We start from the raw sequence: 6,375 nt of genomic DNA, 5'->3' as shown, positions 1-6,375 counted from the left end.
GCTCTGGAGCTAGTGACCAAGGGAGACCAACCGTTTTTCAAACGATGCAGGGTCTAGACACAGGCTCTTCCATCCTTCGATGCGGATCCGACCGACAAACGGGGGTTGGGCATCGGGTGGACACGCGTCTGCGGCGAGAGGAAGAGCGGGCTGCCTCTGCCCGCCGGAGACGCGCACTTGAGTCAGCCCAGTCCCCTGCGATGCCCACGCCACCTGTTCCCATGGGAGCCCCCGGAGCACATGGCGACGGCGGTGGGGCTGCGGGAGGAAGCATGGCCCGGGTCACGCTGTGGCCGCAGAAGGGAGGCCCTCATTCCAGAGGCCCGGGCAGAGGGGCTGCGGGGTCGCACAGTCTGGAAGAGAACAGAAGCGGCATCCAGGGAACCGGACAGGGGCCTGCGGCCACCAAGGCTCAGAGCACTTCTTGCTCAACCCAATGTCCTCCGCCAGCCAGCCCCAGCCTGAGCCGAGGGAAGGACCCAGGTGAGGAGACGGAAGGATAGACAGACACGAGGACGCTGGCTACTGTAGTCAGCGATGGCAGGAGCTAACATCCTTCAGGCATCTTCTCAGCACCAAGAACAAGCTGGGGGAATCGTGCGGCATCTCTGCGAGGCTGCTTCAGCCCGCCCGTCCTCTTCTGCCGCTGAAGAGATCGACCGAGGACGCGGTTAGGCGATGGAGCCCGGGCCAGACCTACCTCTTTCCACTATGGCTTGCGACCCCGTTTGCCAGGTGGAGGCATGAGACAGAGCCCTGGGCTGCCAGGCACCAGTCCTGCCTCTCCCTCTCCCCGCGGGGTCGCCAGGGCCAAGGACACCCGAACCACCTTATTGTCCATAAAACGGAGATGAAGGGGAGAGTCCCCACGACTGGTTCTGAGGACGGTGTATGCTGCTCAGGGACTGCCCGCTAAGTTGTCCCCGCTGCTATTCCACAACAGGCAGAGCCCAACAGGCAGAGGGCATGCCCCTGATGTCTCATTGGATTTCAAGCCCTGGTCGGGGCCCAGCGGGCTCAGGGAAACTCAAGGTTCCGTCTGTGGGGGGCACAGGGCGGCAGGTGCTCCACTGCCCCTCCCGAGGGGACCGTCAGGAGTCCCCACAGGGTAGGTGCCTGAGGCCCACTGTGATGCGTTTAAGAACATGGAAGGGCGCGGAGGACCTGGGACAAGAAAACAGTAGGTGCAGGGTCAGGGGAATCAGGGGAGCGGAAGGAGACAGAGCAGGGATGCAGGGGAGGGAGAAGCTGTCCGAGAAACGCTCGGGATTTTGTATCCAGATCACAGCACCAGAGCGCATTTCAGTGAAACGCTGAACTGAGTTTCGCACACAGCCAAGGCTCCTGAAGTATGCTGCTCCCTGCAAAGTACAAGGGAGCGGGCTGAGAAGAGCGGGGCAGAGCGCTGCGGTGAGGGGTGCGTGGGGCTTCAGGGACCGCCCCTTTCCAAGACCAACGTGCAAAGGAGGGCCCGTGCCTCTCCCTGGGGGGCGAACCTCCGTCTTGACGCATTCCCTCCTTACGGGGTCTGGACACCTGTCTTCTCCATTTGTTTTTTATTTAGGAAAATACATCAAGTCATTGAAAGGGTTGCCGTGGCCTAGCCAGCTCACACGCCACGGAGAGCCTGTACCATTTTAGGTGAAAAGAAAAGATACCCTCCCAGTCTGCGGTGAGGGGCCAGAGAGACCTCAAAACAGAGAGCCCGGAACAACCACTCCTCCGTGGTCCCCAGGGCCCAGAGAGTCACACCCAAGGGCGAAGACAAAGAAATAAACTAACCAAACAATTCAAGATTAATCTGGTATTATTTAAACATTAGTTACATGGGCTGGTTTCTCTTCTGACTGCATTAAAATAAAAGGGAAAATTCTCTGCCTCCCAAAAATGAATTTGTCCAAAGAGATCTCGGTCCTTGAATTTGTACAACAAATGTGAGAAGTCAGTTGGTCCTGCCGGTCTCTCTGGTTGGGAGAGGAATCCTGACATGTCATTTCCCTGACATTTTATTTTGTTCTAAGTCCTCTTTTTTGTTCCTCAAGTACATTTTCTGCTCGGATTCTGCAAACAGACATCGGGATGAGTCAGAGCCCATCTAAATGTATTGAGCCTCCCGGGTCTGGCGATTTGATTGCGTGTCCCCGGGATTTGTAAACAGCGTACAATCTCTTTGTGCGTCAGGGACCTACCAGGCAGGGGTGGGGGGTCGTGTCTCTGCGTTTGCGCGGTGACCCCTCAGGCCAGTCTCAGCATGCGGCGGGGCTAAGAGCCCGAGCTCGTTTCCATGCCTGCTGCAGGGGTGCGCCACGATGGGATGCGGTTCTTCCCAGGAGAGGCTGCAACCTCCAAACAGCTCCCAAACGAGGGCTCTGGATGGTGTGAGAGTATGGGGGAGGGGGCACGACGCCATCTGTCGCAGGTCTGGAGCCGGGGTTGGGTGCCCTTTGGAGCTGGGCCCGGCAGAGGGACCCACAGACGTCAAGGCTCTCGGGGCCCCCAGGATGCTGTCTGGTACAAGGGCTGGGCCTGAAACAGAGGGATCCGGCAGGAGGTTTTGGCGCTCCACACCAGGAGCCCCGTCCCCAGGGAGAACCCTGACGGCAAGTGCCGCTCCCTCCCGACAGAGAAGGCCCCTCACTGCAGGGTCGGAGAGACAGTTCACGGCTGGCTCTGAGTGAGGAACTCGGGTCTCTGATCCCCTCCTTCCTAAAACAGGACTGTCTCTTGAGGTAGCAGAACCAAACTCGCACAGGAAGGTTATACAGACCTGCAGAGAGGGGCCAACGGAAGGAGAGGGTTGCTTCCCTCTGCTCTGGGCGCGGGAACACGGAAAGGGCAGGTGCCCACTGCCTTCCTCCTGTGGATCTCCGGAGCCTCCCCTGCGTGGAGGCGCTCAGCGCTTCCGAGGCTGTGGGGCCGTGCCTAGGAGGGTCGGAACCATCCAGCAACAAGCACCGTCTGAGGCTGGCCCGTCGGGGGGCTGGTCAAAATCACCAACTGTGGCCACCAGAACGGAAGCGACGAGTGAGAACGGCAGAGCAACGGGATCGGAAGCCTCCAGAGTCGCGGCACAGGGAGGAGCTGGTCGCAGGGGCCGTGCGATGACCGCGGCCCTCCTGGGGTCCCTTTCAGGGACCTGTTCCTCAAACTGCGCTCAAGCACCACAAAACAGTGACCTGAGTCAGCTTTCCTCCTGCACTTCTGGAATATCTATCATTACAGCAGTCCATCCGATTCGGGACTTAGCTGGCACTGACGGCCGTGCGACCTCGTCACTGTGCCGGAGCCATGACGGCAAGATGGCAAGCGTCACAGTATATGAAGTGTGTCTCAGTCGACACGGGATTCATCCCAAACTGGTTGGAAGCAATTTTTTAAATATTCAATGGTGTAAATTTAAAAATGGAAAAATCTCGATCCCCTCCTGGACCGACACACTCCTCGTTCCCACTTCACCGAGGAAAACCAAGTCCTTCCTGAAATGCTCCATGACGATGAAAGCTTGTATGTGAGATATTTTTTACAGAAATAGGATCAAACCCTAAGGACATGGTGGCTGTTCTTCATGTAACAGTAAAGAGTCCGCGTCAACATGAATAAACATGCCCACCGCATGGGGCTCTGTCGTTGGTCTAGGCCGTCCCTGGTCCTTTGGGGGCCCTTCGACATTTCCCAAAGTTTGCTGTTAGGCCCTTTACTGAACGTGCTGGTGTCGCCATCTCCGCGCTTGCATAAGCACATGTGTGGGACCGGTTCCTGGAAGGAAAGCTGATAGGACAAAGGACACACATGCTTCCGTTTTGACAGCTGGCGCTGACTGCTTTCGATCAACTGTTCCTAATACCCAGTGCGCCCAGCAGGATGGGACAAGGCCCATTTATAGCACATTCCCTGGACTTACGTCTTGTCTTTGGAGAAAGTAAAAGCTCACTTTGCCTGGGGGGTCAGGACCGTCCCTGAGGCAGACCCCCAGCTAAACCTCCCCCCAGCTCTGGACCCCGCAAAGCCGTGTGCCATCCTGTTTCTTGTTGTTCGGAGCCTCTACATCCGGGGTGGGGATGAAACAGATGTGACTATGACACCTGGAATTCTGCTGTTTGGTGGCCTAGACTCAACATTTCTGGTTTCTGGTTTCATCCCTGGACCAAAACCCCACCTTTGATTCTGCCCCATCAGAGGCCTGTGGTGTGTCTTACTAGCTCAGGACACCTGAGCCCATCAACAATATGGGTGCAGCTCAGTCCACGTCCTGGAAGGGGACCAGAGCTGGTGAGGCAGGACACAAAGCCCACCGTGAAGCCAGACACTGGTGACTATCAGTGTGGTCTTTGAGAGAACACTTTCATACAGCGACGGAAGGATTCAGAAGCCAGATCCCAGGGATCTAGGAGTCAATGGAGGTGAAGCAGGATGGAAACTCTCCTCTGAAGTTGCTGGTGGCAAAGGGAAGGAGAAGGGTCGTTGGTTCTTTGTGTGTTTGCTTGTGGAGACGCGCAGAAGCCGTTGAATTGCAGGAAGAGGAGGAATGAGTGTTTGCAGCGAAAGACACGATGAGAGCTCTAAGGAGAGGGGCTGCGGGGGTCGCGGGAGGAGGCAGGTCCCTTCCCTGCACCTGCTCACTTGTCCAGGACTGGGGATTCCAGGAGCCTCGAGAGAATGGGGAAGAGCGGGTGTCACAGGGGAGAACCCACAGGTGAGGGACAGAGGGCTCAGTGGGCCACAGAGAGAGTCTCACCCCAGATGGAGAGCGTCGCCATAGAGGGGCCCCGATCCACACAGCTTTAGGACGTGAGCTCCACGGCAGACAGACGTGGAAGCCCCAGACCTGACACAGCTCCCCGCACTTAGGACGGCACTAGGCATCTGGAAAGCGCTCCATTGATACGAGTTGAACGAATGAGTGTGTGAAAGTACGTGAGAAGATGAAGGCTGTGGCTTTACATTTCTCAGTGTCTCAGTGTGGGAATCCAGGAGGTCAACCGAGTCCTGCCCCTCAGGGATGACAGGATGGGGGAGGGGCGGTCAGGTCCCGGGCTGATTTCCTAAGAGTCACAGGGTCTGAGAGTGGAGGATTCTCTGGGGTGAGGGTGAGCCCAGGCCCTGGGGTGCCACAGGGCCGGAGGAGTGCTGGGGCTCCCGTGGCCTGGCCCTGCACTTCTCTTAATCAGGAGCTAATGCCTTTTTGTTTCCCTCTGGACGGCCCTTGAGCCCTGGAGAAGCCCTGATCTGTTCAAGACAGTGGTGGCTTTGTGCTTCTCTCTGAAATAAAACTTTTATCCCAAAAGAAAAAGAAAATGTATCCAATGCAGATGTCATCATCCCAGAGCTCAGATCGTCCCAGCCCTGGCTGGGAGGAGGAGGAGGAGGAGGAGGCGGCGGCGGGTGGGGAGGGGAGGGGTGCGCAGAGGCCGGTGCTCTGCTCCTCTTCCCCTTCTGGATTTCTTTGAAACGCACCGCCATACACAGGAAATCTAACTCCCAAACTTGCCTTTTCTTTTTTCCCTCCCCCAGCCGTCCGTTAGGGAGGACCTGAGCGCGGGCACAGGGACAGGGAGATCTGGAGGAAACGGGCAGAGGCTGGGGGCTGTGTTGACAAAGGCCGGCAAAGGGCCGAAGCGGCCTCCGGTGCGCGCAGGTGCGGCCTCGTAGGAGCCGGGGCTGCCCTGTGACCCGGGCTCGCTGGGGGGCCGCGGGCGTCGGAGCGCGACCCGGCAGGGACATGCCGGGACCCCGGGCCTCGCGCCGCGTCCCTTAACCAGCCTCTCGGGCCTCAATCGGCTCCCACCTCCGGGCAGCGTCGGGACCTGGCGGCGACGGGCCGCGGCGGCGCGTGCGGGGACGGAGGGAGCGGGGCACCGCGGGGGGAGCTAGCAGGGCCGGGGCCGCAGCGACGGCGGCGCCGGGAAGGTCTCGGGCCCCGAACGGCAGCGTGACCCGGAGGCCCGCGCCGTCGCGCCAACAGCCGGCGAGGCCCGGGAGCGGCGGGCAGGGCTGCGGCGGGCGCACCTCGGGGCGCGGAATGAGGTCACCGCCCGGGAGTCGCCGGGGCGGGGGCCCGCGGGGGCGGACGGCATCGAAGCGAAGCGCCGCGCTCAGGACTTTCCTGTTTGTCCTCCCGCAGGGGCCGCGGAGAAGACGCGGGCGCCGGGCAGGGCTGCGGAGCTGGGCGCCCGGGGGCGCGGGGGGCCACGAGGACGGCGGCGCGCGGGCGCGGGGACGAGTCCCGGGGACAATGCGGAGCTTGGGAGCCGCGCTCCGCTCCTCCTACCCGGGGAAGGGGGCGGCGCTGGCAGGCGGTCGGCCCTCGGCGGCCTCGGGGCCAGCGGGGCGGGGCGGGGCGGGACGGGGCGGGGCCCCCGAGGCCCCAGCGCCGCG

At 60.3% G+C, this 6,375-nt stretch overlaps 1 pseudogene; it reads left to right on the top strand.

Annotated features, from left to right (window-relative positions):
• The first annotated feature begins 200 nt into the window (after positions 1-200).
• LOC116876151 lies at positions 201-843 on the top strand (annotated as a pseudogene).
• Positions 844-6,375: the final 5,532 nt, after the last annotated feature.

This window comes from Lontra canadensis, unplaced genomic scaffold (genome assembly GCF_010015895.1).
Source record: "Lontra canadensis isolate GAN:19392208 unplaced genomic scaffold, GSC_riverotter_1.0 scaffold44, whole genome shotgun sequence".
Taxonomy (NCBI): Eukaryota; Metazoa; Chordata; class Mammalia; order Carnivora; family Mustelidae; genus Lontra; species Lontra canadensis.
This window is presented reverse-complemented; position numbering and strand designations above follow the sequence as displayed.